The 26,297-nt window shown below is 50.2% G+C and overlaps 1 protein-coding gene across 6 annotated transcripts in view; it reads right to left on the reverse strand.

Annotated features, from left to right (window-relative positions):
* The window catches only part of LOC149339902 (uncharacterized), a 553,936-nt gene that overhangs the window by 378,865 nt on the left and 148,774 nt on the right, over positions 1-26,297 (reverse strand). The gene's annotated exons all lie outside the window — the stretch shown is intronic.

Consider the following 26,297-nt stretch of genomic DNA (forward strand, 5'->3'; position numbering starts at 1 on the left):
CTGTCTCATAGTCAAGAGAGGGAAGGAGAAATGTGTATGACAGAACTAAGCTGAGAGGCTGGCCTCGCAGGGGCCGTACTTTGAGATGCTTACAGCTTAACCGACACATCAAAGTAAGGACAAAAGCCGCACAGTGGCGGAGATCAAAAAGGAAGGTTCATTAGCGATGCTCTTTGGGCTGGTTTCCATCCAGATGGGCGGACAGGGAGCGGCTACAACTGCTCAGAAGCGAGACGGGAATGTGCACGTCGGCCGGTGCGCGTGCAGACAGAACATGCGATACAGAAGCAGTACAGAGCGTCCCAAGGAGGCATAAAGAACAAAGAAGCGGGGGACGGGGGTATTTTGATTAATGATGACGAAACTGACGAAGACCACGTTATAAAAGCAGGGCCCTTCGTTTCCAGGTTTTATTTTTTTCTCTCTCTCGGAATTCAGTTGGTGAAAATCGAGACAGTATTCTCTCCGTCGAAACTCGGCTACAGATCAGGTTATTCAAGAAAAAAAAGTCACCCGCCGCGGTGGCTCAGTTGTTAAGGCGCTTGTCTGCATAGCCGGAGTACCCGGGTTCTAACCCGACCCCGCGCTCTTCGATGGAGGCGGAACGCAAAGGCGCCCGTATGCTGTGCGATTTCATTAAAGATCTCCAGGTGGTCGAAATTATTCCGCAGACCTCCACAACGGCACCTCCTTCTCTCTTTCTTCTTTCACTCCCTCCTTTATCCCTTCCCTTACGGCGCGGTTCAGGCGTCCACAGAGATGTCAGACAGATACTGCGCCAATTCCTTTCCTCAAATACAAATTTAACAAGAAAAAACGACACCATTCGGTTTTTTTTTTTCGGGCTCTTTTCTGGCTAGCAGCTTTGGAGCGAGGCATCTCCATCACGAGTACAATTAAGCAAATTAGGCGATAGCGACACCATGCACAAATAAAGAAATGGTAAAAGACGGTAAAGTTCATCTGCACTGAACTGTCTGCCATAGGAACTGTCTGAAAGGTTTAGTTTTAGTTTATGGGGGTGTACCGTCCCAAAGCGACTCAGGCTATGAGGGGCAGCCGTATAGTGGAGGGCTCCGGATAATTTCGACCACCTGTGGTTCTTTAACGTGCACCGACATCGCACAGTACACGGGCCTTTAGAATTTCACCTCCGTCGAAATTCGACCTGCCGCAGCCGGGATCGAATCTGCGCGTTTCGGGTCAGCAGCCGAGCACCATAACCACTGAGCCACCGCGGCGGCCTGTCTGAAAGGGAAAAAACGTCTAAATGGGACCGCACGCGGTTCCATGCAGCACACACCGATTTTTCTAACACAAGCGCCGCTTTATGTTATCTATCCATTAGTATCTACAGGTAGGCAAGGATGAAACGGTTGGTTGGTTTATGGGGTTTAACGTCCCAAAGCGACTCAGGCTATGAGAGACGCCGTATTGAAGGGCTCCCGAAATTTCGACCACCTGGAGTTCTTTAACGTGCATTGACATCGCACAGTACACGGGCCTCTAGAATTTCTCCTCCAAAGAAATTCAACCACCACGGCTGGGATCGAACCCGCGTCTTTCGGGTCAGCAGCCGAGCCCCATAACCACTGAGCCACCGCGGCGGCGCAAGGATGAAACGAGAAGAAATTATATGAATCCTGAAATATACTCTCTTCTCTAATTCTGTCATTACCCATGACGGCAACTTACGTGTTCGAGTTTCGCAATTAAGGGCCATGGCCCGCGCATTGTTTTGCGACGGGCTATGTACAACGACGCCTCGTCAATAAGCAGCAGCTCATGAGGGGTGATCGCTCTTTAGTTTGCGTGCAGCCTTCGCTCAGGTGAGATGACGCCCAACAGGCGGTCTGCGGCGCGCTGAGTGCCTTCGCCGACGACAAGTCAGCGACAGGTGGCCACGGAGCAAGAGCTCGCAGCCGCTGTTGCCCGCACAAATAGCAGAGGCTCCCCACTGGTGTCACTGTGGCGGTGCGCCGCTTCACTGTGTGAGGCATGGCCTCGTTATTTTCGTCCTTCCTGGCGCAGTTCCTCTCTGCTGCGTCCTGACAAGCGGCGCGCTATCTGGAACGCCGGGCTGTTGATGCGAAAATCCCCCCGGCTGCAGCACTCGGTGGAACCGCGTGCCTAGCCGCGCCACAGCCAAGAACGCAGGGCAATTGGATCATTCCAGTTGCAACTGAGGCCCGCGTGCCGAAATCCAGCGTTCTCAATGGGCCAATATCCGAAGGTTACGACACTCACGCCACCTGTCGCGAATTGAGATGAACTGCCCAAGGTTGTTCAAAACAAGAACAACTGAACCACAGACCTGCACACTTGGCAGGGTCCTATGGAGCAGCGTGCGCCAACTTTCGTTAGCTTTTTGGCCGTTGAGAGCGCTCGGTTGACCTGTTCGTCTGCTATGATCATCATCATCGTTTGCCATTTTGTGAACGCTATTTAATACTTTTGTTTTGTCTTTCTCTGCTATCTTGACATCAGCAATGAAAATAGCCATAATAACGACTTATTTCGCTCTGGAAGAGTATAAAAAACATCTTCTTTTTTGTCCGCTTTCTTTTTGTCGGCACCACTTTGCCTAGCATAGATAAATGAATGGTAATGATTACGTGGACAAACGACAAAACTGCCTTGTTTGAAGTGAAACAATGGAAGAGGCCATTTTCTCAACAGGTGTATATTAGCGCCACGCCACCCGTAATGTTTCTATCCTAGCGGCAAAAGGCATGAACTAGAACATGCGCGCTGGAGCAGGGCCACTTGTGCAGGTCTGTAGTTCAGTAGGTCTTGGTTCAAAACATACATGTACAGTGAAGAAAGAAAAAGATTCCGGACGCAGCCAACGGCTGGCTTCCAAGGACACAGGAAGCTCCACAATCAAATATAGCTGCAGGAAATGGTTCAAGGTTCCCGCCGGATTTTCATTCTAACTTATGTAACTGACAGCACTGAAGAATTCCGCAAAGACCGACCACTACAATACCATTCGGCCGCTGTCACTTGCCTTAACGTTGGGCTTCCAGCACTGCCTTCTAGCAGTAAAACCTTCTGCACGGCAGGTTCCACCTCTGAATAAGTGTTGTAAGGAATATGTCAATGCGGGCAGCCGCCGTGGCGACGCGTAATTGCGTCAGCGATTGCACGAGGTGGCCCGAGGTGCTCTAGGTTCCAGTGTCTCGACGAAAGGAAAAAATACTTGTGGGCGCAAGTGGGCCACGCATTGGTGTGAGCCCCATACCAGTGCACTGTAAACAAAGCAATAGGCAAAGCCAACAAAAACAAGTAGAAAGGACTTCGTCCCCGCTGGTTCCACTCTCCAAATTCTTCCGGGGCGGGCAAAAATATTGACAGTAGAGAAGCCTGGGAGACGCTGCTAAGGAGCCCGGACCCTGAGCTCCAGCTTACCACCATCCATCTGGCGGAAGAGGCCGCTACCAGTCAAAGGCTGCCATTCAGCCTCTAACCGCGGAAGCGCAACTCCCCGTCTCCCAGGCCTGCGTGCCGGGGGCGGGGGTAAACGTATTTCATGATGGAAATAAAAGTTGTTCAATCATTCATACAATCCCGCAACTCCAAATCACCTGTCACCAGAAAGGCAAGCACACGGTAAAAACGGTGCGCAGAAGACGCACTTAAACTGAACCTCACACTGCGCTACAATACTGTTTTCCGTCTCTCCTTTCCATCCAAAGTCATTATTCTCTTAAACGTCGTGTCCGCTTGGTGATAGGCGTCTCGGAGCGTAAATGTGGCACAGCTTTGCACATACTATACGCGCAGTAATGTGGAATGTAATGTGTACATATTCGTACGCATATTGCACGCGGGTGTATGAGGAAGATGGAGAGGGGGGAGGGGGGGGGGGGAACTCGATGAGCCAGTAATGTAATGATTAACTGCTTCTATTAACTTCTTTAAATCTCGCAGTGTCGAGACAAGGTGGCTGTGAATTTCTTAACATATCCGCGTCTGTACTTCGCCTCAGCAGTCTCTATTAGGTTCGCATGCGTGTCGGGGCGAAAGCAGCGCAGACGGCACAAGCGCATGGTAGGGGGTGGTAACGGTGCGCCAGAACTTCCAGAACCTTCCAGCGAAACACTCCTAACTGTTGCGCCTTCCCTAACTAGAGGTGAAAGGGCTTCGCTTATGACAGTGGGCCTCAGAAATCGCACTGCCCGAAGCGCCAGGACCGAGTCTCTTGGCGAGATGAAAAGCGTGGACCATTCTAAGGCCGGTGCTCCCGAGAGGTAGAATATGACACAGTGGACGGACGGCAGAGGCTACGCCTCAAACGGGCCTGCTGAAGACAGCAAGCAGTTTTCTTCCGTGCGCACAAAAGGAAATACGCAAGACCCCAGCGGTTCCCCTTATTGCACAAAGCTCGTGCAAGAAGTAGGAACAGCCCGCAGTGAAGAGAGAGAGCGTGCGCTGATCCTGACGATAAGGGACAGACAAGAAAAACGCACCTCGTCAGCTGCCACAAGTTTTGACACAGCAACGCTCGCGCCCAAACATGTAAGCGCAAAAAAAAAAAAAAACAGACGAAGGGGCAGGTTTCATCACGGAGAAACGCGCCGCTGCTATCGATTTCTGCAGCGCCGCTGGCCATGCGAGCGCTTATATTACTCTGTTCTTCGTGCATATTGAAAAAAAAAAAACTGGAGGAGACACTTAAGCTCCGCCTTAAGAGTATGACTCAATATCATTAATGTGTTAATGCCCATATGTGGGGAACTGGTCATTCTCTGCTTTAATATTCATGGACCACAAAGGGCCCCCATGCCAATCCTGACGCCGTGGTGCAGCGGTTAAGCGATGCGCCACCACCCTGCGATGGCAAGTGCTGCCATCGGTGGGGCTTGTGCGACCCAGGTTGCTCTTCCCGAGCAGCCTCTCGCGACCAGCCATTAATCTAACTGCCACCTGCCACAGAGGTCAGTTTGCTCACAATCCGGTGGGCAGGTAGTGATGACGCCTCAAGGTCACGTGACCTAGGGTGGCCCACCTGCCTCGAAGGCAGGTGCTGCCACTGGTGGCGCTTTTGCGACCCAGGCTCTTGCCGATCGGCCAATGATTAATTTTACTGCCACCTGCCATGGTGGTAAGTTTTCTCCCAATCCGGTGGGCAGGTAGTGATGACGCCTCAAGGTCACGTGACCAACCAGGTTGCTTCTCAGGGGATTTTTCGCTGACAACGCCGATGACAGCGCCAGATTTTCTGCAGAACGGAAGCCGCAACGATATGAGGCGGTCACCAGATACCACACTTTCTTTGCTGTAGTAATTAAAGGTATTGATTAGAGCGAGTGACTCGCTGAGTGACTGATTGTAATTAAATCAAAAGGGAACTCGAAACGCCACCAGTAAGTACTTACAATAGAGGGACACTAAGGACAACTTCATCAGATTTTTGTTCTTAGTAAAAATCGATCATCCGACTCCTTCGAGCTGTCTTGATGTCTGTTCCGCAGCAAAGAAGACGCATTTATTTATTTATTTATTTATTTATTTATTTATTTTACCCTCACGGCTTTGCAGAGGGGAGCGGGCAGAAAATATACAACAAACAATGGAGAAAAAAGAAACGGGCACATAAAAGATTAATCCTGTGTATACAATGTTAGCTAAGACAAAAAATACATTAGTGCAGAACAAAATCGTCACAGTTTATACAGAGTTTATATTCATTGCTGATAAATTATTATTTAAAAATTGGACCTTTCTTTTTTTTTCGCCACTAGATTCAAACTCGCGACGTCAGGAGCGTTGGTAGGAAGTGAAAGGCAGCGTATCTTAGTCTAAACGATCAGCGCGCAAAAAGCTGTCCTAGTAGCATACTTGGGGGAAAAGGCACGCGATGACGATACCGCTACTTAATTTTTTTTTTGTCTTTGGAGCTTATCCCTTACAGAAATTTCTTTAGAGAGTCTATACACTGCCCACAGACGTTTGTCAACAAGATCTATAGACTTTTTACAGACAGATCTTATACACTAGTCTATAGACCAGATTCTTTTACCCTCACACGCAGGCTGCTGGCGCGCCCCTACTCTCGACACCAGTCGCCATCTATCGGCGCGCGCGGACCGATGGACTGCGGGTCGCGCCGGCGCCGCGCGTAGAATGCATGTTTACGTGTTCGCTTCTGCCGTTGTTGTGCTCCATCAGCTAACGTATGAGGCTGTGTGCTGTGCCTCACTGCTCACATTTTCCCTCTACCAGACAGTACTGCGGTTATCTTGCGCGCAGTTAGTCGTTAACGTGACATCTGCGAGTTTTTTTCCGTTCAATTGGATGTGAGTAAGTGCGGCGAGGCAGTGCGCGTCTGTCTCGTTGTTTGTGCCCACCATGATGATATTGATAATTAGCGCTCGTGCCCTGTCTTCACCTTTTCTGTGTCTCGTTTTTCGCGCTACGTTTTTCAATGATGATATTCTGCTGGCCCAGAATTCTAAACGCTGGCACCGCAGCGGCGACGCTGCTCCACCGAGCCGCTGGAGCGGCGGCGCTGCTCAGGGAAATTCTGGAATAGTATCGTAAACAGCAAGGATTTTTCCCGCGGAGTAGTCGGCCAGGTAGCGTACGGACTGGAAGCCGGCACTTCTGAGCAGATTTCAGCGCTGGCGTGTCGTTTGTTGCCGTCTTTTACGTGCGCTAGCATCTATGATAATTTTAGGCGCAGGAATGTGGATTTATTGATTTGAATCAGTGGTATAGTAACTGGATAGGCGAGCTGCAGACTGAAGGTTGTCCCGACGAAGCGCGTCTTTTCGATCACCTCCTTGCGCTGAGCTTGCTCTAGTTCCCATTGAACACATTTCATGCACAGGATTTTAAGCACGACCGCTGCCGATTTCAGTTGCTCTTTCCACACGCATGTCATAGGGATCAAGGGGGGTAAAGAGTTTACCGTAGTGTCTTTCTGCTTTTGCTATCTACCTTAATCATAGTAAAATATGCGCGCTTTTAATACATTCATTCACACTTAGCCAAGCGCCTACGCAACGCTGTCACACGCGCCGAGAGCTACCGAATGAAATGAACGCGACTTCGGACCTCACAATTCGTGAAAGCTGGATTCGCTGCTAATATCTATTCAAGCTTTGATAATTTGAGCGGAAGTACGTTTTTACGCACCAGGTTGCATAAACAATGAACATTTTTTTTTTTGTTGGCGCTGCGACTCAGTTAAGCTCAGAGCGGTAATTTGTTGATAAACTGGCGCACCACGCATGCGACAAGAAAGCCCTGTTTGCGGGTGGTACTTTATGGCCGAAGGATTAAGAGTGCACTGGAATTGGAACTGCATGCTAGCCGCACAGCTAATACTTGATATTGAACAAAAAGTTTTTTTTTTGCAGTGGAGCACCAAGACGGTAGCGATACAAGCACGTTCGCGTTCTAAGCGTCAGCACAATTCACGTGAATGTCAAACTAAATGTAATTAAAACTCATCAATGTGCTCCCTTTAATAGCGTGAACACTTCCTGCAACACAGCCACGCAGCGGAAGTATGCTCGGCAATGTTTTTTTAGCGCCCGAAGCGCGGCTATATGAAGGCGCGGCCGCGGAGCTGCCGCAGCCCCGCAGTCCCCAAAGAAACGCCCGCACCGCGGCGCACCAGTCGGCGGAAAATGGCCGCGCCCAGGAGCGGCTCTGGATTCTGGTCTATAGGTAATACAAATTCTATAGACAGCCTATACACAGTCCGTACATTTATGGCCATACACTTTTAGTAAACTTTTGTCGACAGACTATGAATAGACAAAAAGAAATATCTATACAAAGGCGACAGAGCTTATAAGAAGTCTAAAGACCACTTTTATAAGGAGAAAAAGCTCGTTTTCGGTGGAAGTGACTTCTGAGTCATTTAAACACGCCAAAATATGGCCACCCACACATTAATTTGAACTGTGTTCCTTTAGGCATGTTGAGAGTACTGTGTACCGAAGTTAAATTACCCTTCGGAGCGAGCTTCGACCGGCCGATAGTGCTTCCACAAGTTGGGTAACTGAAAGTGAGAGGTCTTCCCAGCGCTAAGGAGCCGTAATGAATGTTTGCAAACTCGGAACGAAACGAAGGACCACGCGTTTATCGGTAGAGAACGAAGGCGGGAAGCTGGACAAGTGTGGCCGGCCAAGTTACCTTTATATAACACGGTTCAGAAAGCGCTCATTCCACGTGCACAGGCCAATCCCAATGTAAAGCAATGTCAGGCCGGGCGGCAGCGCCCTCGACACCAGCGCTGTGCACTACGTAACACGAAACGGAGCTTGCAAATCGCAGCTGGGCCGCACACGTGCAGTGTGGTCACGCTTGCTTGCAGGAGGCCACAACCCTCAATGCGTCCAGCTCGACCCACTGGAGAGCCGACCTGTCCAGAGAATGGACCACTTATGCCAGGATATCGCACTAGGCCGCTAGGAGCGTTCTCGGCGGGCCCTCACTGAACCGTCAGTACGTGCACGCCGGGTTCTTCGACGACTTATTTCGTGCATTTTGTCGTATATACTCGTGCGTTTTTAATGGTCTGGCTAGAATGTCCTTTCCTGTAGTTTTCTGCCGCTCAAATATGGGGAAAGCTTTCTCAGTACTATTATACACTCTTTCCTGCTACATTGTGCTACATTGTGCTTCTTACCATTAGTGAAGGATCTGCTTCACAGAGCTGCAAAGTGGTTTTTGTTGCGAACGCAACACTCCGACAGCCAAAGCGAGACCTCAGGTGGCCGCCGTCGCGCCGTAGCTATGCTGACCTTGTTTCAGTTGGTCGAAATGGTCGTGACGTTAGAGTGCGCGAATTTCAAATGGGGCCATTTGTACTTTGGCTAGTAACCATGCAACCAATTAAAGGGGTCGTATAGTGATGCTCCAAGTAAGTGGGACTGAGTTTAGTTAATTGCTTAATTAACCAATTAGCCTAATTAACATTTCCACTCAGGCCAGATAAATAAATAAAACCGAGTAGGAAACTGGTCGAGTTGGGGAATCGAACCAGGGTCATCGCGTCTTGTGAATACGGTGTCCGTTCATTCCTATCTTCCTCCCTTCCCATTACGTTACAGCGAGGTTCAGGTGTCCACCGAGATATGCGAGATAGATACATTTCCTTTCCTCAAAAGCCAATTTACCGACGAGCAAGGCGTAGAGCCGAACGGGCGATGGCGTTCTGTGGACTCCCTGGCAGCGTTGCAAGACGCTGTCGCGTTCCACTCTTAGAGGCGAAGCTTAACATCTTAACCACACATCAGAGCCACAAGCAGCAACACAACAAATTGTTTTAGGTCAACAAATTGCCCCCCCCCCCCCCGAATTTTTTTTTTTTGGGGGGGGGAAATACGTCATCTGGACACAGTATAGTGCGGCTAATTTCCCGTCGTATGAATGACGTAGTGAGTGGTCTTTTGTAAATCGATCAGGTGACAGGAAGTATACATTTCGGCGCAACATTGCGCCGAAAGTACTTCTGAACTTCACATTTCATCGTGCAAAATTTATTGCAAAATAAAAGCTCCATTCTTTTTGAGAAAGAATCAGTTGAACTATACAAAGCAACGGCTGCCAGCTACGATCAATAAACGCGCTTGCTGTAGACCAGCCAATTCCCTCTTCCGAAGCTGTCAGACCAACTACAGCACTGGTGTTTCTATCAAAGAGAGGACGACGCCAGTTCGCAAGAGTCTTGCAGTTACGACAAAATCTATAAAGTGTTAATACGTTTCCTACCACTTTCCACGTAAACCGTATCAGAATAAAGCGGCGTCGCTGCCACCTACAGTCTCGGCTCTTATGTTTGCATGTGAACAGTTATCAAACAGTAGCACGAGATTACCTCTTCTCGATATTGCTCGTACACACTAATGACGACGGTCAGCGGTAGGAGACACGCATGAACTCTAACACAAGAAACATTAACCTCTTTGCGCAAAGCACGCGGCCATAGGCCATTTTTAGACCCCTGAAGCACAGAGCATTCACATAATTGACCGATTTTGCTAGACGACAACACAATATAACATAGACATTAGCACATACAGGCAATCCATAGCTCACCTTGGCAAATACGCCTGCGAGAAGCCGGCGATGGTACTCCATGGGCGGACTAAAAAGACGCGCCTACTTTCTGCTCATGGCGTTCTATATGCCGTCGTCCATAGAGACGGACTTTATCACCGGTCCCTACATACATTGCGCACTCAACAAAATAAGCCACAAATTTTGTTTTACTTTCAAGAATCAAACCATTTACACCGCCAGCGCAAGAACCTACAGCAGCAGCGTGTAACTAGCTCCATGCCGCGACACAAAGGTGCAGTAGTATAGGCGCGCGTTAGCGCTGGGTTCTCTGAAGAGGCCTGGCATTAAGTAGGTCCAGACGTGTCAGTAGAGAGGACAAGGTGAAGATGAAACTGCCCTTTCTGTATGAGTGGCCACACTCCAATGAAAAGTGGCAAAAGAAACTGACAACGTTTAGCTGCGCCTGCTGCGTGATGCGCGGAACTCAGCAACAGCCGTTAGGTGCATCGTCGACGCTTTGCCGCAGTGTTTGCCGCGTTCTGTCGCTTCGGGTCTTGGCGGGCTCGCCGTTACCGATCCCAATCGCACGCGAGGCGTAGAGCAGCAGCGCCGCGTAGTTGCCCTCCTTCCATGTCAAACTACGTAGCAGAACTGACGAGCGGTCAGCGCCGTCGCGTGATATATCCAATGGTGACGTATCCGCTGCGCGGACCAATCGCGCACTCTCAAACACACCACTCGCCGCCGCAACTGACGTGGTACCTCTTCTAGCTTTCAGTGCCCTCTCTTAACCTCCCTACGTCACTAGCGCCCTCTTAGCAACAGCTGCGCGCAACTACCCAACGACAATAGCGCGACCTCTCCGCTGCTACAAGACAGGACGGCGCACACTTTATACTGCGAAAGTAAAAGCGAGGGCGGGGTAGCAGCTGACTGCGGCTGACCACTTGAGGTTCATACTGCTACATGTGCCTCTGAACCAATCCATGCGATCGCGTTCAAATGACAGACACGACCCTAATCGTTTGAGCCCTCAGGTTCCCCTATCAATCTCAGGTTCAGTGGCCGCGCGGTCTCTTGCTTTTGCGCAAACTCAAGCAGTTCACGGTCCCATGGCATCACGTAGTGTCAGCAAAAACTTTGACATATCAGACACATTTGGCTTAGCACGTACCGCCAGCGCTACCGCGCACAGCCCGCCGCCAGTGCGCCCGCGCTGATTGGTCCCGAGGCGGTAGGCCTGAGCTGCCACCCTACCTAGGCAGGCACGCACGCACGCACGCAGGACGGATGGATGGATGTTAGGAGCGTCCCCTTTGAATCGAGGTGGCGGCAGGTGCCACCATGTTCGGTTTTCCTTCTCATTCACATTTATTTAAACCAATCTGTAAAACTTAACGGTATTATTTAAAAATTACTATCTATAAATAAAGGCATCATCTAGCTGGCCGACACCTGACGCAATCTATGCCTTCAGGACGACCTGCGCATGACGGTTCACATTACATTCGAAATGTCTCTATTAATTGACCTTTCCTCACCCATTCTACTTGTATTCATTTCTTTAGGAGCAAAAAGAATGTAAGAGGCTGCGTTCAGTAGTCTGTGCAAGGCAATCTACCAAACCATCCGGTCACTTTTTCTTCTCAATTTTCCACGCGGCCGAAGTTAGCACTGCCCCTCCCTCGTAGTGGGTATGTGCCATCTTTATTTGAGATCAACCAGCCAGCACTGCCCGCGATGCAGCTGAGGGCCGCTGAGCGCTATCTTTCGCCAGGCTGCACGCACCGAGGGCCCCTTGGATCTAATTTCGAGCGCAGCCTCCCTCCTACACCACCACACGCATTCCCGGTCATCGTCGTTGTTGTTGGCTTCCTCTGGCATAGCTCAGCTCTTTTAGCTTGCCGTCTCCTTTCCAACGAAGAAAAACACTGACGCTAAGTGTCAGCAAATGGCACGAAAAGTGGGAGAAGGAGGAGGAGACAGTTGGGAAACGTGGTGAAAAGGAAAACAGGTAAAGCCCTATCTGCACTGAAAACAAGTTAAATGAAGAAAACTGTGGGGCTTCTCGCACTAAAGCCCCCAATCCCAGATTTTGCCGATGTTTGTCCGAAGCCTCTCCCCGACCCTCCGCGGTGGCTCAGTGGTAAGGCGCTCGTCTACCGAGCCGGAGTACCCGGGTTCGAACCCGACCGCGGTGGCCGTGTTTCGATGGAGGCGAAACGCAAGAGGCGCCCGTGTGGTGGTGGTGAAAAACTTTAATCAAAGAGAGCTTGAGGGTTAAAAAATAATAATAAAAAAAATTACCATGGGCGTCCGGAGGGGGGGGGGGGGCAAGGGGGGGCGGCTGCACCCCCCTGGAAAATCACTCACTCTAACCGTGAGTGATGGCCGCACACCAGGGGCGGCGGTGCGCTCAGCAAAAAGAGTAAAAGCGGCCCCGCTTCCAGCTTTGGGTCACATCTGCGAAGTGCCGCGTCCGGGGACGCGTCGTTGCAGACATACAGCGGCACCGGCGAGCATGTGTTTCGAGGCGTCTTGAGATGGGTGCCTGTTTCTTTGATCTCTAGAGAGATAGCCACACGGCGGCAGACAGTGCACAATCCGGCCACCGATGAATTCTTCAGGAGGGAGGGACAAATCAGCCGTGTCCACCCCCGCTTTGTCGGGCTGCTCAAGGGCAAGCAGGCGATGAGTTGGCGCCGCCGCCGCTCGCTGTCTCCTCCGATCCACGGGAGAGCGCAGTTCGGTAGAAGCGCCGCTTTCAGAATCTTCGGCAAAGGGGATTAGCAGTTGCTTTTGTTCACGGCGACGCAGTCTCCAGAGGCGCCCCCACACCAGCGTTCCTTGCATCTTCTCCGGAAGCCAGCGCCTTTGGTCAAGGCAGCCCGATGGCGCCTGCCTGGCTCGCCTGGCTCGCCTGTCACCTCTGGCTGGGCCTCAAATCCCAACAGCGCCCATGTACTGTGCGATGTCAGTGCATGGTAAAGAGACCCAGGTGGTCGACATTATCCGGAACTCTGTACTACTCCGTCCCTCATAGCCTGAGTCGTTTTGGGGCTCTGAACCCCATAAAAACACACAAAACAAATTTTCCGACCGGAGTGGCGAGTGTCCCTTCCCCTCGGAAGTCGCGAGGCGTTCCTTTCACCCCCAAAGTGCTATTAGGAACGACGACAACAAGTCTCGCCGGGTGGCCGCCAGCACGCCTGTTTCTACTGTGTATGGCTGCTAGCGACTTGAGGGTGATTGCTTTCGGGCCTGCCGCCATGGACCACAAGCACCGAGAGGACCCAGGTGCCAGCTGACTTCAATTACGGAGTTTGCCCGGTTGGAGTGCAGGAACAAAACCAGACCCCCTTCACAAAGTGTCTGCACGTGTAGAACGCCGCCGCCGCCTCGGGGAGACGAACGTTATCTTCCCCATTTGCCGTGACCGTGCCAGGGAACAAAGGGCCTCGTCTCCGGTTGCTCTTTGGCGTGCCCAAGCACCGCGACAAGCTGGCGGGCCTCATCTCCGACCCAAGCACGAGGAACCACTTTCGGCGTTTTCGTGACCTCGCGTCTGGCCTCGAGCGGCGGGTGGCATTTGATGATCAACAGATGTCGGTGACCCGCAGAAACCTTCGGCTGGCCGGAGGCCATCACCTACCGCCGTCAACGCTACCTCGACGACAACCTTCTTTCCCTCAGACTCCACATGTGAAGGGGGCGTGGCCATGAGTGCAGTGTCGTGTGTGTGCGCACAGGTGAAAGCTCTAGGCCCCTCCCACTCCGGCAAGGGCGTCCTCAACCTAGGGACTTTAGGGAACAAGAAGGATATAAAACTCGACAACGGATGCGGCAGAATCGTCTCACTTCTAACCACCAATGTAAAATGTAAATAAACCTATTCTCCTTTCGCCATCTACCTCTTCGCTCAGCGGCACTCCTGTCCTGAACCCTCAACTCCAACAGTGCGTATTCGGGGATACTGCGGCAAGTAGGCCCTTGCATGTGTGCGCGCCTCTGTGTTTGTGCTTCGGTATTTTTAGTGGCCGGTTGTCAACGAAGCTGAGAACAATCAAGACAGCGGACGAGAAAACGACGAGCGGCGAGTAGTGTGTGTGCAAATACTCGACTGTGCGGTTGCGCGAGCAAGATGGAGCGAGGTGTATCAAGCTGCGAGCGTGCATTTATCTTGTAAATAAGTTTTCGTTGTATATATAGTCATTTTTTGTTTTCAACGTACGCATTCAACCGTTTTTTCAATCAATGTGTATATATTTTTAACACTACCAACCCCGAAGAACTCCATAGCCAGCTTTGTCTCGCGCGGTTCCGAATGATGGACATTCGGCGCTTCTTCAAGCGTCAGCGGTTGTCTGACGAAGCGTTATCCAAATGCGCCCCTGCAGATTCTGGTGTGATATGTGACAACGGTGTAGCATTTGAACAGAGTGATGCAAGCTTTTATCACCGGACAGTAGCTGATGTCGTCGACTCCATGGAAGGGACTCTGTCAACAGTGAGTTCAGGTAATGCAGCAGGCCGAGATGATTCCATTTCTCCTTTCTTGGGATTTAAGTCCGGATTTGACCAGAGCGATGCAACCTTTCATCACCGGACAGTAGCCGACGTCGTCGTCTCCATGGAAGGAACTTCACCAGCGAGCTCCGGTCACGCAGTAAGCCGAGACGATTCCCTTTCTCCTTGCTTGGGATCGAAGTCCGGAGACAACATCAAGAAAACAAATAACTTGCCTCAAGAATATGACTTAGGAGAGTTTCTAGGCAAAGCTAAACTCACTGGCATACCGGACTTTTTGAAGTTACGTCTTCTTACTAAGCCATGGTCACCAAATGTTACATACGATTTTAAGAAGGATGTAACACCTGGAAAGAGGCCTTTTCGACATCAATGGCTGGGAGATTACGCCCCCTGGCTTGCGTACTCAGCGACAGCGAAAGGCGCTATTTGTCGTTTTTGCGTCATTTTTCCTCCACGTGTTCACCGGGGCACTCAAGGAAGTTTTATCGTGCGCGCTTTCAGTAACTACAGAAAAATGCACGAGGCGTGCAGGGATCACGTAAAATCCCAATGGCACCAGGAGGCAATGACGGCCTCACAGAACTTTATGGATGTGATGAAAGGCAAGCAGCTACCCGTTGTAGAGCAGCTGAACAGAGCACTCCACGCGCAAGTTGAAAGGAACCGTGAGAAACTATTTCCAATAGTTTCCACCATTGTCTTTTGCGCGACGCATGACTTGCCAATTCGCGGCAAGCAGTCCGATAGTGGAGTCTTCAATGATCTGCTTGACTTTCGTGTAGAAGCTGGAGATACTCTACTTCAGGAGCACTTCGCTTCTTCTGCTGGCAATGCCAAGTACACTTCTGTCCGCGTCCAGAACGAGATCATCACAATCTGTGGCGACATCCTGAAAGAGCAGATAGTTACCGAAGCTAACAAAGCGTTTGCTTTTTCCGTTCTTGCTGACGAAACTGCAGATATTTCAGGAAAAGAGCAGATGTCTATAGGCGTTCGCTTTATTGACAAGGCGGGAGCCGAAGTGTGCGTTCGAGAGCAGTTTTTGGGATTTGTAGAGCTGGAGCAATTAAACTCCGCTTGCATCGCCGCGGCAATCTTGAAGTTTTTGACGAATGTCGGGCTGATTCTTTCGAACCTCGTTGGACAGGGGTACGATGGATGCTCTACAATGGCTGGAAAAGAAGCTGAAGTGAACAAAATTATACAAAAACAGTTCCCGAAGGCACTATTTTTCCACTGTGCAAGTCACAAACTAAATCTCGTCATCAACGATCTGAACGACGTCTCTGAAATTCGAAACACAATTGGCATAATCAAACAAACCATAAACTTCTTCCGCGAGAGCGTACTCCGGAGAAAATTGGTGCAGAACATTCCGATGCTGTGTGAGACAAGATGGTCTGCAAAATATAAGTCTATTAGGATCTTCTCTCAGCATTACGTGGCCATAGTCGAAGCACTCGAGGAGCTCGCGTCCACGGAATCATGCTCGAACGCTGCAACTAGACAACGAGCTCACATCCTCTACTGCGCAACAACAAGCTCATCTTTCATCGTCTGCTTGCATATTGTAGCGAAGTACAGCGCTCGGCTCGAACCAGTTACGAACATTCTGCAAGGTGTATCCATGGACTTCCATTCTGTGCATGACCACATCACTGAGCTGCAACGTATTTTTCGCGGCCACCGGACGAACGCTGTAGAGGAGTTCTCTAACATCATGAATGCAGCAAGGGAGGCAGCCAATCACTTAAATGTGGTGATATCTGTGCCAAGACAAGTCTCTCGTCAGGCCCACCGAGACAACTACGGGATTCAGTCGCCGGAGGAATACTACCGTGTGGCAATATATGTGCCGTACTTGGACTCCCTCACTGCTTCTTTAGCTCGGCGCTTTTCTGAAAGCAATGAGAGGAGCTTCAAACTTCTCCAGCTGCATCCATCAAAAATGAAGCACTTGAGCCGTGTTGAGTTCGCTGTTCTCGCCGAAGAACTCCAGTGCTTTTACGGCATCGACAACTTCAAGGAAGAGGCCATCTCTTGGTACGAGATGTGGTGCAACAAAACTGGGGACCCATCAGAAATAACTTACTGCGAGCTTCTACATCAGGCCAAGACATTCTTCCCTGGTGTTGCAAAAGCCATTGAGGTGGCTCTGGCTTTGCCAGTTACTACCTGTACGGTCGAACGCTCCTTCAGTACAATGAGGAGAGTGAAAACGTGGCTACGCTCAACGATGACAAACGACAGACTGGACGGCCTTTGTATGATGAGTGTGCACCGAGAGCGTGTAATGAAGCACAGGAATGAATTTATCACCCGTGTCATCACGCAATTCGCCCAGAAAAATCCGAGGCGTCTACAGTTGCTGTTTACTGACTGACTGTCGTTGCGTGTTTGTGAACATATTGTGCTGTGTGCTGGTCATCAATCCGGGTGTGTCGAGAACCCGTATGCAGCAAGACTGAGCACTCTTCTCCACGAAGTGATAGTATCTTTTTGCATTTTTATTAATTTTAATTGTTTCTTCGTTGATAAACTCCAATGTATCTCTCCTAGCCACGCTTTAATTTGCTGTTTGTAATTTTTCTTTCATGTGTGTATTTTACTTATTTATTTTATTTATTTATAAATAAATAAATTTACTCCGCAAATAGTGCCTTTTTGCTACGAACATAACCCCCCCCCCCCCCCCCCCCCTCCGGCGCCAACAGCCAATGGGGCCCCCCCCTGCAAAAAATTCTGCGGACGCCCTTGAAAATAACCCTGCTGCATGGTCGGTATGTAATGTGCGATGTCAGTGCACGTTAAAGATCCCCAACTGGGGCCGAATCCACGAAAGAGTTCGCTTTGGAACGCGTTCGCTTTGCCGTGACGTCATTTTGACGTTGACATCGGCGGGAGAACGGTGGGAGGAACATTGCGGGAGGACAAAGGGGCAGGCAACAGCCAATCGGCTTTGTCGGGCGGTCCCATCTCGGTTGCTTGTATTTTTAAGGGGTCATATGCTAACTTCCTTGCGTTTTTAACCTCTAAATGAATGCGTTTGGCTACAATACTGCAAATTTATTACTCAGAGCCTATAAAATAAGCATATATTTTATTTTGAGACGGTTTCAATGCTTCTTGATTGGTTTGTTTTCTTTTGCGTTCCCGAGAGGGCGCTCTCAATTGTGTTGTTTTATTTTGTGTTCGCGAGAGGGACGATATGCATTTTGAACTTGCGCGGGAGACTTTTCACGTGTCAGCACTTGTCAGCTTGACATTTTCACTAGTCGTCATGTCAACGCACAAAGGTCGCCTGGGCCCGCACGTCTCGATGCGCCAGCGTGAAGTGCTCGTTGAGTTCATGGAGGAACATACCTACATGGTGAAGCCTTCGTGTGAGCTCGACGCACCCGACGACGCCGGGGAAGAGACCACGCTCCAAAAACTCTGCCTTGGCGCGGGACTTCTCCTCGGGAGTCGAAGGAAACGACACCCAGTTTTTCTCCGTGCCGACACGCACGATTGCCTGAGCGACGGCCAAAATCTTCCGGCTCACAGACGACTGCGGGAGCAGTATAGTTGCCTCGCTGCCGACTGCCGCCTGGAAGCCCCCGGTAGCGAAGAACCGTAGGGCGCAGAGTACTTTGCGCTCTGTTGTGAGCGCACTTTTCCTCGTTGGTCCAAGGTGGGGTTTGAGCTCTTCGCATAGCTGGCGTACAAGTAGCTTCGTCATGCACGCGCGACCGCCGGGGCCGCCGATCACATTCGCTGAGCACCGCGAACAACAGCGGGGCGGCGGGAGGTACCGGCATGTCTCTCCTCGCGCTGAAGCGAACGCCACTTTCAGAGTTCCGCACACAGCGACCGAACGCGTTCTCTTTCACTTGATTGACATGTCTCGTGACGTAAACAAAATCCGTGTTCCCGCCTCCCTGAAGTGACGTCACCGCCAGCGGTGACGACACGCGACCAATGGAGCGAGGTGGCAAGAGAGAAAGCGAACGCGTTCCAAAGCGAACTCTTCCGTGGATTCGGCCCCTGGTCGAAATTATTCCGGAGATCTCCACTACGGCACCCCTTTCTCGCTTTCTTCTTTCACTCCCACCTTCCTCCCTCCCATTACGGCGCGGTTCAGGTGTCCGCCGAGAAATGTGAGACAGACAGATACTGCGCCATTTCCTTTCCTCAAAAACCAATTCACCAATTTTAAGCCTCTCCCCGTGACCTTGAGCTTGCTCGGGAAGGGCAACCTGAGTCTCAAAAGCCCCACCGGAGGCAGCGCCTGCCATCGCAAGGCAGTGGAGCATCGCTTAATTAACCGCTGAACCACTGCGCCAGAAGGGGTATGAGGACACCCAGGGATCTATGAATGTAAACTAGAGAATGACCAAATTCTGCATATATGGGCGGTAACCCACTAACGCTATCGAGTCGCACCCTTAAGGCGGAAAGTTCAGCTTCGCCGATCTTTGTCTGAAGCCTGCTTGACCTTGAAAACCGAGCCCTGAACCGAAGTGAAAACCGAAGTGTTATCGTACCCAATTCGCTTTGGCATAACCACTCTAAATCGTACGCCATTTTTTTTCCATACTGTACAATGGAAAGCTACGGATAACGCAGACTCTAAATTTCCCCACACTCGACAAATCCTTCGGGTCGCGCCGACAAAGAAAAAAAAAAGAACAAGACGAATTCATCAGGTTGTTGTTAGTGGCTATTTATTGGTAATAAAAAATAAAAATGCAAGCAGCAAATGTTGCTAGCCGCCACATCTGTCATCGAAATCTGAAGCACCTGAGCTGCGGCTAGCATGAATAAAATGACAGGGAGAGGAAAAGAAAGGGGGGAGCGATATTAAGAAAGGATAGGGGTATAGTGGCAGTATACACTATGTACAAATACAGGATATTGCGTAGAAATACATGTGCTGCGCCGCGCAAGGTTGTCGAGAGTACACGGTGCGCGGGCGTGCAAATTGCGTGGTGGAGGGGAGCGGCCGGTCGCTGCCCACGCGACGACTTTCACAGATGGGAGGCCTTAGGCCAGTCCGAGCATCGCGCGGACACACACGCGCACGCGCGTATGACACCACCGGAGCGCTGAATAACGAACAGTTGCAACGTAATATTGATATGAAAATTGGCTTTTTAGGGAAGGAAATGGCGCCTTACATATCGGTGGACGCCTCAACCGCGCCTTAAGTGAAGGGGTAAAGAGTCTGGGAAGGCGTACAGTTGAAGGTGCATATGTCTTCGGTTCGAATTCTTGTCGCAAGCTAGCTTCCAACTTAATAACACGTAAGCTATATGCAGCGAGGAATCGCATGACACCATCAGGAGAACTGTACGTCAAACGGTTGCGTCAAAATATTGGTACGAATGCTGTAGGGAAAACTGGAGCCACACGGAGGTCAGCCCTCGACAAGCAAAATTCAAGGGGGCAATTTGCTGACCTAAAGTGCGGTGAGGCGAAAGCCTTATGCGCGGTGTTGCTGCTTGTGTCACTGATGTGTGGTTAAGATGTTAAGCTTCGCCTCTAAGAGTGGAACGCGAACAGCGTCTTGCAACGCTGCCAGGGAGTCCACAGAACGCCATTGCCCATTCGTCTCTACAATTTGCTTGTCGGTAAACTGTTTTTTTTGAGGAAAGGAAATTTATCTGTCTCGCATATCTCGGTGGACACCTGAACCTCGCCGTAACGGGAAGGGAGGAAGATGGGAGTGGACGAAGACACCCTATTCACTAGACGCGCCTTTGTTCATTCCAAACCATCAAGCTGGCATGGCGGAGTGGTTAGCGTGCTCGTCTCGCACTCCGGAGACCCTGGTTCGATTCCTCAACTCGACCAGTTGTTGTGTTGTTGTTGTGACTGAGAGAAGGATGAAAAGGAAATTGCACGGGCCTGCTACTGGCTCTAGCCAAGCCACCACCGCTGCCAACGTGCAGATAGAGGAGAGGTAAGAGATCAGAGGAAAGAGAAAAAGGCAAGAAAAGACGCGCGTCGCAGCAACAACTGCGTCCGCCGGAGCGGACGCTGCTGAAAAAATCAGATAAGCGGCCGAAGCCGCGCTCGCCGAAGCGAGATCAGATACTCTTCGTTTTCCTACTCGGTTTTATTTATTTATCTGGTCTGACTAGAAAAGGTTAATTGGGCTAATTGCTTAGCTATTAATTATCATGCAATTACCATAGAATGCCTTAAATCTCGTTCCGATATCGTTGGAATGCCATCGATTAAGTAATGATTGGCATATGCCCATATGAAGCGCGTAACCGAAACGCGGACACATCTGCCGACACGGCTGTTAAGGACAGTATGAGGCATTAAAGGCTTTCGCCTTAATATGTACAGATTGTCTAAAGTGGCGGTTCTCGGCTTGCTGTGTGCGCCATATGGCCGCTTGATGACATCACCCTATATTTCTTGATATCGCTGAGATTTTCTGTACTATTTGCGAGTACACAAACACACACACACGCGTCACCGGCTTTTCTCGTAATGGGACTAGAAATGTTTAAGCATTAAAATGACTCCGTTCACTTCTGTACAAAAGAAGCTGACAGCACATGAAACCGAGGAAGGAATTGGAAGGGTAGGAAATAAGGAAGTAGGTTCGGTTCCCAATGGCGGTGAGGTTGTTTTTTATCTGCTTTCTTTGAATTTATATTTTATCTAAACAACTGCGCGACTGATTTCCTATTGAGTCACTAAAAAGTAACGTTACATTCTCGAAAGTTTTCAGTCGTTTCAGCGATTACTGTCTTCTTTGGCACTGTGTGCCCTCATCTCTATTCATGCATTTCCGTCATATTCCGCCGCTAGCTTGAGAGCATAGATTTTTTTTTTTTTGCTGAATACCACTAAGATGAAAATTCGCTCCGGAGGCCATTGGTTTCAATGTCCGATTCGCCGCCAGTGTAGCGGCGACAATTTCGCCGTATTTTCAGGACTACGCTTTCTTGGTTCAAAACGAGAGGCTAATATAACCAGCCACTTAACCGACTCAACTAGAGTGACTCTAGACTCAACCGCTTTCACTGACGGGTTGAGCGAGCCCCAATTGCAGGCGGGCTGGCAAAGACCGCTCCACACCGTTGACCGCTTGTGGGGGCCGCGGAGATGCAATGTTTCCTTTTCCATGTTCTGTGTCTATCGCTGCCCGTATCGCTTATATACTTTCTGTCAGGTACGTGAAATTGTTCTGGCCGGACAGCTCTGGAACGACCACGATCGCGCGCGACAGCTAGCTTCTATACGACGTTCGGGACTTCCTAAGCGCTGGCACAATAATGAGTTCGTTTGAGTGGCACAGCTGTCTGTCGTATATGCGTGTGTGTATCAGCCATATGTGGCCATATATGAATCCGACAGCACTGAGGGTTCCGAGTTTGCAAAAGCGCTCGACCTCACGCGAGAAAACAGGGTGAAAAAGAAAACAACAAACTACGCAGACTGAACACTATCTACTTTTTTGGTTGTTTCCCCAGTATGCACACTTCTGACTCCGTCGAGTTTGTGTACGTGTCACTCTCAAAGCTGCCAGACGCTCTTGACGCTAAGCCTAACCCGGTTCCACATTCTGCACGCGTCCGGACATTGCCATGCAGGCGGTGCGTCAGCACTCCGGTCAACAGAATGAAACGAGGCTGTGCGTTGGGATGGCGCTAGCTGAGCCGACCAGACTTCTGACGCCACTCGTGTTGGCGCACGTACAGCTAGCTGGTTTAATTCATGCGAGGACACTATGGACGACGCTGACGACAGTCAATGCCTGCAGTATGACACAGGCCAGGCAGGCCGCAACAGACAGGGCATTGGTTGGCACTTTAAACAATCTTCAGTAAATGGTTTGTGGTGGTTCAACGTCCCAAAGCGACTCAGGCCATGAAGGACGCCGTAGTGGAGGGCTCCGGAAATTTCGACCACCTGGGGTTCTTTAACGTGCACTGACATCGCACAGTACACGGGCCTCTAGAATTTCGCCTCCATCGAAATTTGACCGCCGCGGCCGGGATCGAAACAGCGTCTTTCGGGCCAGCAGCCGAGCATCACAACCACTGAGCCACCACGGTGGCCAAGTCATTCATGAACATTACCAAGACAGCGGCTGTAATAATTGGAGCGCCGCAAGGCAAAATATTTTTCCTGTCACTATACGTGTGATGTTCAAGGCATTCATGAACATTATACGTATAGTAGCAGGAAAAATATTTTGCCTTGCCGCTGCCTTGCTAAGCATACCATGGCAATCCATTTTTAATTGCTCCTGTCAAGAACTATTTCAGATAGTAAAAAAGTAACATTCACTGGCCCTGATGCCTACAAAAGTTTAGAACAGCAAGCAGTTTTCTGTGGATCTTCCATAAGCGTATGCGCAACCCCGAATTATCACTGATTTTCGTATTTGCCCAGTACAAGTCGAGTCCGAATATAAGCCGACGCCCCAACATTCCCGCCCCGCCGCCGCAATCTATCTTTTAGTTTCCCGAGGGGTGGCATATCGCAAAGCAATAAACACTTAACGATACAATAGCAAATCCAGCAATCGGAGGCGAGTGAAGATCACAGGCGATAAAACGACGCCGCATTGAGGCCCCGACAAGTTGTGCCAGTGTTAAACTGAACTGCCAACTGTACTTTCGGATTTCAGCGCTACGAAGGTTTTCAGAAGTCTGCTCTCGTGTTACTTATGCTGTCTCTATCTCGTCCAGCAACGCGACCACCAGCGCGTGCCAGTCGGGTAAATGGCGCGCAATTCGAATTTTCGTTATCGGAACCAATTTGCATGCGAATTAACGATTGTACTGCGTACGTTAAGCGAATGCCATTAGGCGGTAATGTCGGCGTATGTCTCTGCGTGCCCATCGAGTGAAGCCTCCGACCAACGCCTGCAACGAGCCAAGAGCGAGAACCACCCCCCAACGATAGGCGGAGGGGAAATCTCCATCGGAGGAGGCGGACAGACGTAGACGGGCGCAACCCAATGAAAAAAGCTTGCGTGGCACGTCGATGGCCCGTCTTCGGCAGCCAACTCTAGCGCCATTTATGAGCGAGCAGTGGTGCTTTCGTTCGCTCGGCACAATCGGTTTCGAGGGGAGCTCGCTCGCTCTCCTCCCCTCCTCTCGCTCCCCTCGCACTCGACTACAGCGACGGCGACTCGACTGAAACAAAGACGCCTAGACTAGGCTTTGACTCAACACACAAACGGGCGCATAGGGCTGCGCTCTAAAAACACCCCGTTAGAAGCGAATTCTGCTTTCGAAGTTCATCACATCAGGCCATCTTGGCGTCTTTTGTTTTTACACATCGAGCTCCCAGGTAGCACCAAAACATTACGTAACGTTACGTTTCTGGAAAAAATCGAAGGCATCCAACACGCCATCTAAGCCGACGACGTCACAGTCTGGACCAATTAGGGCTTGCTCAGCCAAAAGGAAGAATGCTTGCAGATGGCTGCCACATGCGTGGAAGAATACGTCAGAGAAAGAGGCCTCACCTGCTGAACGGAGAAGTCCGAACTTCTGCGAGTAAGGAGAGGAAAGAAGACGGAGGAAAGCCTCAATGTCATCCTCGAGGGACAGAGGATACCGGAGAAAGACCAGATCAGGATCTTGGGAATGTGGGTGCAGAGCAACCAGAGGTGCTCTCACACACTCAGCCTCCTCAAACAAGCAACAGCGAAAGTCGCAAGAATGATAACCCGAGTCTCACAAAAGAGAAGCGGCATGAAGGAGGGAGACACGATCAAGCTGGTCAGGAGCCTCGTGATCAGCTGAGTCACGTACTCCCTTCCGTACCACAACACCAACAAGGGTGAAAGGGATCAAGCCGACACCCTCATAAAAAAAGCATACAAGACAGCTCTCCATCTCCTATCCAATACAGCAACAGAGAAGCTGCTCAGCCTCGGGGTTCACAACACCTTCGAAGAGCTCAGGGAAGCACAACTGGCAACGCAGCGAGAGAGACTCCAGCAGACTCCCGCTGGCAGAGCGCTCCTATTAAAATTAGGGTATCCAAAAATTAAAAGACTAGAACGAAAAACTGCGAGCATACCAGACGATATCCACTGCATGCTTAAGGTAAGCTCACTGCCAAAAAACATGGATCCGAACCTACACGAAGCCAGGCGAAACGCACGAGCAAAATATGTAGAAAAGTATCTGGCAGGCAAGGCGAATACGGTATACACCGACGCCGCGCAATACCTCTACAAAAGGGGAAAGATCGAGCAGAAAGCCGTAGCTGTAGTGATAAATTCGGACTATAAGGAAATCACTTGCGCATCGGCATGGGATTGCACGATAACCGAAGGAGAAGAAATGGCTGTCGCTCTAGCGGCCGTGGAGGGATATCGCGTAAACAGACCCCGAGTAATACTCACAGACTCCAAAGAGGCATGCCGTAACTATATGAACGGCAGAATCAGTCGGAAAGCACTTCACATTCTCCTTCGCGCAGACTTTCCCAAAGAACCAGTCAGACACACTATCTTCTGGATACCGGGACACACTGGAGTCGAGGGCAACCAGAGGGCCGACGACGTAGCTCGCGAGCATACGAACCGAGCGCTTCAACACGCGGCCCATGAGGAGTTGTCCCGGGTAGTCCCGGAGTATTCGGAGATATTGAATTATTACAGAGGAATGAGGGCAAAGTATCCTCCCACCACAAAACCTTTTAAATCAACAAGAAGCAGTATACTGACGGCAACCGCAACGGGAACCTTTCCGAACTTACATATACTAAGCAAAATGTACCCGGATCAGTACAGGGACATATGCCCATGGTGTGGGGCCAAACCCACCCTATATCACATCACGTGGGAATGCAAAAGAAACGAGGCTTTCCATAGAATACAAAACCCGAGTGCGGAACAGTGGGAGAGTTTGCTCTCCAGCGGCAACCCGGTTCTCCAGAGAGAACTGGTCATCCATGCACAGCGAGCAGCCAAGCTCAGCGGTGCCCTGAAATAGGGGCGCCGACCTCTGTCAACTGTAATACTTGTAAAATAGAGCAAATAAATTTTATCCTTTCCTATCCTATCCTACGTTTTTGTCTTGGTCAAGCATTACTTTAGTTAGCACCAGAACATCACAGCAATGTTACGTTTTTGTTTCAGTCAAACATTAATTCAAAGGGATACTGAAGCAAAATCTTAAAATTGAACAAAAACGCTGAAAATAGATTCTCGGAATGGGATTACACCAAAATCTAGTCGTCATTGCACATATTTTTCAGCGGATGGTTTTATTTTCGATGTTTCATGAGCGCGTGCCAAGCCCTCCCGTCGGCTCAAGGTGAGAAGCGTGATGTCATGCCACCCTCCCACGGCGACAAATATGGCGGCACCCTTCGATGCATGAAGCCTCGCTTCGGACTGGTTTCGTCGTTGTTACTGCCTTCTTCAACGCGTTTAGTGGCTATAAATAGGACATCGATCTTTCGCTTCGCCTCCTGTCACCCATAAGAAAACATACGAGTAATAAATTTGCTTTATTTTTTGTTTAGAGTAACGATTCTGCCCCCTTTAGGCTAAGAGGGCCGTCGGTTTGTTGACAACAATGGTTCCTCTCCTAACCACCAGATGGCGCCACAAATCTAAATATCGTCGTGCCTCTGTTTTAAAAGTAAGAATGTTAGAAATGGCGTAAAGTCCGGGAAAATAGCTGCATTTAGCGTACGTAAGCGTGCATATGGTTATGGTATGTAGACAGCATCGATTAACAACTTGACATATCTGTGTGCGCCGTGAG

Source organism: Amblyomma mixtum, chromosome 6 (assembly GCF_055824585.1).
Source record: "Amblyomma mixtum isolate Tamu chromosome 6, ASM5582458v1, whole genome shotgun sequence".
Taxonomy (NCBI): Eukaryota; Metazoa; Arthropoda; class Arachnida; order Ixodida; family Ixodidae; genus Amblyomma; species Amblyomma mixtum.